This window comes from Otolemur garnettii, unplaced genomic scaffold (genome assembly GCF_000181295.1).
Source record: "Otolemur garnettii isolate 467f Iridium unplaced genomic scaffold, OtoGar3 scaffold00139, whole genome shotgun sequence".
Taxonomy (NCBI): Eukaryota; Metazoa; Chordata; class Mammalia; order Primates; family Galagidae; genus Otolemur; species Otolemur garnettii.
Genome location: NW_003852534.1, coordinates 5,088,443 through 5,095,688, shown reverse-complemented (window position 1 = coordinate 5,095,688; position 7,246 = coordinate 5,088,443).

Here is a 7,246-nt window from a genome sequence, read left to right as displayed (position 1 = left end):
TCAACATTCTTGAAAATAATAGAACCTGAGAGAAAGACCTGGGGTCCATTTTATAAACGTCCATGCAGAGAAGAGGTGCCTGCTGGTTCTGCATCACCTTCTCACCTTGGTGCTGTCATTTGCTCAGACTGCTGTAACAAAATGCCATAGACTGGGTGGCTGAACCTCAGGTATTTATGTTCTCACAGTTCTGGTGGCTGGAAAGTCCAGGAGCAACGTCCAGCAGTGTCCAAGTCTTAGTCAGGGCTCCCCCTCCTGGAAAACAGCTGCCTTCTCTGTCTGCCCCCACACAGCAGAAAGAAAACTCTGGGCTCTTCTTCTAATTTATTATTATATTTTTAATGAGGACACTAGTCCCTCATGGGGCCTGCCCAATGACTTCACCTAAACCTAATCACCCCCAAGGTTCTACTTCCAAATAGCATCAGAAAGGGGGCTTAGGGCTCCAACACAGAAATTTTGAGGACACACAAACATTTCCTTCAAAACATTCTGACTTGTTATGTGCTAGAAAATAAACTTTTATTGTGTTTGAGATAACATCTGTTTGCATTGACTCATTACAGCAGCTGAGTCTATTTTCTGCATAATATATGCTCAAAATGAACCTATTACTTCTGATATGGCTTACTCAGTATAGGGCAGAGAGGGACAATTACTGCTTAAGTTCTAGGACAGAATTATGCCTATTAATGTCAATATCACATTAACTTGGTGGAAAGAGTCATATCACACTGTTCACCTTCTATAAGGCTTGCTATTGACATAAATCCTCACGTCTGTTCATCAAATGTTATTGTTACATAAAATTTTCCCTACTAAAATAATATCATTTTGGACTTTTGGACCTGTGTAAATTAGCACTGGATAATTCTCACACTCGTCATATCAAGAATGGGTGGCCGTTGGGAAGGTTTATTTACTCTCTCCTTGCCCCTTCTCAAAGAAACAGGAAAACAAATGCACATTGTATTATAGTTTAATGTAAAAAATCAAAACATCTCTGCACCTATGGTAGGCACCCACACAGGGGAAAACCATGCCACTTCCTAAGTGACATGCTTTGTGTTTCCCCACATTATCCATGAATGTGATCTTATTTGGTAATAGAGCCTCTAGAGATCTATTCAAATTAACCAAGTTAAGGTGAGGTCATGCTTGATTGGGGTGGGCACTAATCCAGTCTCTCGTGTCCTCATAAGATGAGGGAAATGTGGACACCTGGATGAACATCAAGAGATAATCGGGGAGAGTTTGGAGTGACGTCTACAGCCCCAACAACAACAGGATTCCCAGCAGCACAGAGCTGGGAGGAGGGCAGAAAGCAGCCTTCTCTGCAAGTTCCAGAGAAAGCACGGTCCCGCTGACACCGTCAGCCTGTACTTTCCACCTCCAGAATTATGAGAGAATTAATTTCTGTTACTTTATTCCACCAAGGTTATGGCAGTTTCTAATGGCACCCTCAGAAGTTAATAAATTTACAATGGGACTTCGACAAGTCATCCTCTCAAAACCTATGTTAGATCATCTCTGAAATGGGAATAATGAGATGTGGCTGTTACGAAGATTAAATAAAAGGACACATGTAGAGCATCTCACACCTCTGAATGCACGGAATCTAGTGCAAGGGATGTTGGTCCCCTTTCCAGTGTGTCAACGGTGGGAGTGGAGAGGCCATGTGGAGACTGACTGTATTCCCGGGTATAGGGATGGGCCTCCCCCATGGGCTTACAGCAGCCCACTCCCCAACAACTGCCTCCATTTTTACAAACAAGAGCTTGGTAGTAAATAGTATCTCCACTCTCGATTTGCACGTGTCCCATACTTCCCAGTGGTGCTTTGTGACAGAAACATTCACAGCAAGAATATCTCTTCATTCTTTTCAATGTATTTTTACCTGCAATAATTTTGCATTTCTATAAAATACATAAAACAATTTCAAGAAGACTTATTTTTCTGAAAAGTAAAATATTTTCAAGTATTTAATTAACTAAACTCTTCCTATTAGATCAAATCCATGATTATTTTAAAAACACTTAAATAACAACATTAATGAGGCTGCAGACAAAAACCAGAAAGTGATTATGTAGAAATAATTCAAAGGGAGCCTGGCTTACTCCATGGAATGGGCTCAATGGAATTTACTTACTTACTTGTTTGGGGTTTTTTTTGCATAGTATCTTTATGGGCAGAAAAATACTATGTCTAATATAGGAAACAAAAGAAAATTGTCCTATCACGAGCTACATGGCAGGCACTGGTTGGGGGTCTGTGGTTCTAATCTTGGGTAGGTAGGCACCATTATTCACTTTATAATGGAGGAAACATTCAATTCAGAGATTTAATCCAACTTCCTGACATCACTCATCTAGTATGTAGAAGAGCCAGAATTCGAATCTGGGTTTTTTCAACACTAAGGATGTTCCCATTATGTCTTTGACCAAGAGTATTCTTTGTGACAGAGATTGCTCTTTTCAGTTCTCTTAAAACATGAAGAGCTGTAAGAGAGATGTTTCATGTTTATCTCTCAGTGTTGAGACTTATTACAAAGCAATATTGTTTTATTAATCAACATAAATACTAACAGACAAAGTAAAGATAAAGACTTTTACGTAGAGAGTGATACTTTACAGAACTGGCAATAACAGAGTGAGGGAAATATCAAGTGTTCAACAAACGCTGCTGGAATGATTCATTCTTTATAGGCAAAATAAATAAAATGATATCCCTTCCTCAATACGATATACACAAACCAATTCCAGGTGGAAGAAAATCTTCAATGTGGAAGACAAATGTTGAAAATTTCAGAATATTTTTATGATATTAACCCATAGAAGGAATAAACATTAGAGTTCACTACATTAAAATTCAGAATTTTTGTTAATCAAAACATGTGATAAAGAGAGTAAAAAAGATGAGCCACAACTTGGGAGAAAATGACTGTGCCATATATAACTGAAAAGATTTATATTAAAAATACGTATTTAAAATTTGTTTAAATCAGTAAGAAAAAGATAAAACTTATCAGAAAATTTGCAAAAGATGATACGGTCATTTCATCAAAAAGTAGACACAAATTATGTGTTTTAAAAGGTATTCAATCTCATTAGTAGTGAGGAAAATGCCAATTAAAATCTCAAATGTGTTCCTGTTAGGATTCTGAAGGTGGCTGGGACATGGTGCTGTGATGATGTTAGATTGGCAGAGACAGAGCAGATGAAGACTCAGTTAACCATCAGTTACACAGTGAAGCGGAAAGTTTGCATGTCTACAATGTAGAAACCTCCCTTCTGCTTATACAACCCAGAGCAACTTTACCTTGTGATAATAAAGAAGACATGTACAAGAAACCTCATGGCAAAAAAAAAAAAAAAAAAAAAAGTAGTAAGTTTAGATAACAAAAAACTGGAAAATAACCAAACTATGCCTGACAAATACAGACTAGATAAGTAAATAGTGGACTATTTGTTTTACAAAATATAATATATAGTGACCATGAATCAACGACTTTTGTACAGATGAATTGAGAGAATGAAATTTGGGGTAAGACAGTCAAGGAAAGGATAATGCCTGTAGTATAATTCCATTCACATAAAGAGCAAGGCTTTGGAAAATTAAGAATACATAGTCTTGTTATCTAGGACTAGGTGTAATAAAGGAGTGATTAACACTCCCTGGAGAGTGGCTATTGTTTCTGGCCTCGAGTCTTCAAGGAGGAAGGGAAATCCTGGGCCACACAGAGAAGGGACAGCATGTGTCTGGTGCAACCTTCTATTTCTTAAGGTTGATGATGGGTTCCTGGGTTTTGATTTTATCATTACCATGTAAACGTCAGATATGTTATCTATAGACTTTTGTCTGATGTGCATTTTCCCTGAAATAACTTAAGAATTATTTTTTTAAAGCCTCCAGAGGGAACATGGTCCTCCTGGCACCTTGATTTTAGATTTGCAGAACCTTAAAAAGACATTTGCATTACTTGATGGGTCCCAGCTGTCCTAGGAAACTAACCCACATCTACAGCCTTGGTCTCTCCAGCTTCATGGTGTGAAGATTCATTTGGCCTGCCACAGCTGCCCACCCAGTCCCTTTCCTGCTAAAAAGCCTGGGGTAGATCTGACTAGGAGAGAAAAAGGGGTGCAGGGGGAGGTGGGAGGGCAGGGAGAGGAAGAGGAGGAGAAACCTTTCCAGACCTTGCAACTTTGCCACTCTCTTCTCTCCCTGGGAAATTCTTCTCTCTAAATCCTGCACACTTCTACCTAGCCGTGGGGTCTGGACATAAACATGACATCTCCAGAAGACTTTTCTGATCCTCCAACATTACCTGGGAGTCCCACCCCGTGAATGCCACCACAGACACTTCCCCTACTCACATCCTGTTCTCTCTCTAGATAATTAATGTGTTGCAGGGGGTGCATGTTCCTTTCTTCATTTCCACATACTCCCATCCTGGTCACAGCTCCATGGACACAGATGCCATGAATCTGTGGTCCCTTGGTCTGCAGATGGTGTCGTGCTAGTGCAGGCACTGGGTCCGTGTTTGCTGAATTGGGCAGTGAAGGTGAGGAAGTGCCTGTCCTTCTGCCCTTCCTGCATCGCAGCCCCCTCCCTAGTACACCCTGAAGTTGCCAGGGGGTGTCTCTGAGTAATACACGCTTGTTACCCCTGCACTGACACTAGACACGAGGACGCCTCCAGGAGTCTTTGCTCTTCTGCTAGGGACAGAGTGGGGGAAGTGCCTGTCTGTGCTTGGCACAGCTGCTGCCCCTGATGTCTCTTCCCCTTGCTGACACGCAGCACAGTGTCACAGGGAGGGCCCATGAAAGCAGCAGTGTGGTTTGTGCACAGCCTGCAATGTCAGGCAGGGCTTGGGCCGAGTTAGAAATTCAGGCGGCGGACTCTAGGCCTGACTCAGAGCTGCCCTCTCCTTCTAGATGGCCTGTGTCTATCTCTCTAGCTCCTTCATCTCCTACGGATTCTCCCAGGGCCTCTTAAATCCTTGTCACGTCTGAATCCCACAAACTTGAAAAATATGTATTTTAGACACTCTACAGTCAGAATTCTGAGATGAGAAAATTTAAGTCTTCAGAGGTTATGATTTTCCCTGCATTTAGTTGGAAATGGTGAGTAGCTGCTCCTTCTGGGTGGCAAGAGATGCTTGTGGGGCAGCGCCAGTGGCTCAAGGAGTTGCGTGCTAGCCCCATATGCCGGGAATGGCAGGTTCAAGCCTGGCCCCGGCCAAAACTGGAAAAAAAGAGATGCTTGTGAAGGGCACCAACCGTCCAGGGACAGGGAGGACAGGCCTAGCCAGTCCTGAGCCAGTGACTGAGCACTCGGCTGCACCTGGCTGGCCGCTCCAGTGTCACACCTGGCCCGAGTCAGACCCAAGCAGGCCACATGGTGCCACTTCCCCTCCAGCCACATGAGGGATGAGCCATCTGTTTTGTTTATGATAAACAGTCAGCAGAGAAACCAGAATATGCCTCCTCCTGCAGGCCAAAACGTTCAAAATGTTACTTATTGCTTTAATAAACGTTTCAGTATTTTTGAGAGAACGACACGGATAGGCAGAGCAGCCCCCGCCCCCAATTTTCTGCAGCTGTGTCATGACTGTAAACCTGGAAAAGGCATAAAACATGAAAGAGAGGTGTCGAAGTCGGCCTTGAGGCACTAAATTCCTGACAGCAGCTTGTAAAGCAGTTAGGAGATTGTGCTGGGAGTTCTGGGGATGCCTTGAGGGTGTAGGGGACAAGGCGCTGACATGGACTGAGGGAGGTCAGCAGAGATGGGACAGCACTGAAGCTGACCAGGGAGCAGGGCAGGAGACTTTGTATGATGTGTGGACATCAGAGACCGGGCTATTAACAGGCACACCATTAGTTCTCTGCCTCCTTTCTCTGGAGATGTGGGTTCAAGGAGTGGAAAGTGGTGTATTTAGTTATTTTTTTAATACGAAACATATGGGTGGTTTTCCTAAAATGGAGCACTTTCCTCCACTTTACATCACTGTTATTAGTAGGAATATTTTGAGAAATATTTTGGCTCCATAATTACCAATTAGCTTTCCCCAAATGGAAAGCAGGACACATTGTGAGAATACTTGTGTGTACACAGTAAGTGTTTAGGATGGAAGTCGTGCCCCCCTTTCCATCCCCCACAGCACATTTCTTGCAGTACCCATCAAGGATGGTTCTATGTTGAGCTGTCTCCCTGAATAGCTCCAAGTGGCCTCCTTGTCCCAGCAGGATGGATGCTTTCTAGATATTTTCTAGAACCAGGGAGGGGCTGGTTTCCTGCTGACTCCTATTTCAGGTCTAAGAAGGTAGCCTGGAGTTCATAGATCCTCTATGAAGTCACCTGGGAGTTTTTAGAGTCCAGTGGTGAAGACTCCGGAGGCTGGACTGTGGTCAACTCTCATCTCCCTCGGAGGGCAGAGGCGGCCCTTGCCCCGGTGTCCAAACCAGCTGTCTGATCTGATGTGGGGACAGCATGTGAGTGTAAGTGCCGTGGTCCCTTCCAAATTGGAGTCCTTCCCTGTGCTGTTTCCTGTCACGGGGACCCTGAGACATGGCTTGAGGGTCAGGTACCACAGGCAAGCAGCTTGGATTGTGAAACCCCAGCTACGGGACAGCTGATCCGGGAGTTACCTGCACCAAAGTCAATGGTGACCTGCATCATTTCATAACCAGAAATAAAATTAATTTTGGTAAGCCAATGGAGATGGTGGAGTTTGTCTGTTACCACACTCAACCTGACTAGCATATATTCTCAATACGGTAAACCTAGACTGGCTGCTGAGGGCCCACACGTGACACTGTATCAGACAGAATAACCCAGACTCTGGGAAATGCACTAGTTTTAGCCTAACAGGCACTGCGTGGTAGCCAGGCACACAGGGCCCTGGGGTCTCCCCAGGCCTCCTCCTGCAGGGAGCAAAGCAGACTGAGGGCCTTGGACAGCTGCACCCTGAGTGCTGAGGCCACTCCCCTGCTCAGCTGCTCCTGGCCACTGACCACGTGTGGCAAGGGCAGGGTGCCTCTGGTGGGCAGATTGCATTTGGGAACCCTCTGCGGACTGGGTAGACTTTTTCAGCCCTCCGTGAGTGCGGAGGCCCCTCCCACGCGTCCTTCCTCTCTCACAGCCGCCAGCTCTGGATCAGGGTCTATGGCTCCTTCCACGCCACACTTCTCCTGCCATTCCTCATCTGACTGCTCCCGTGTGGGCTTCCATCTGTATCAGAGCTTTC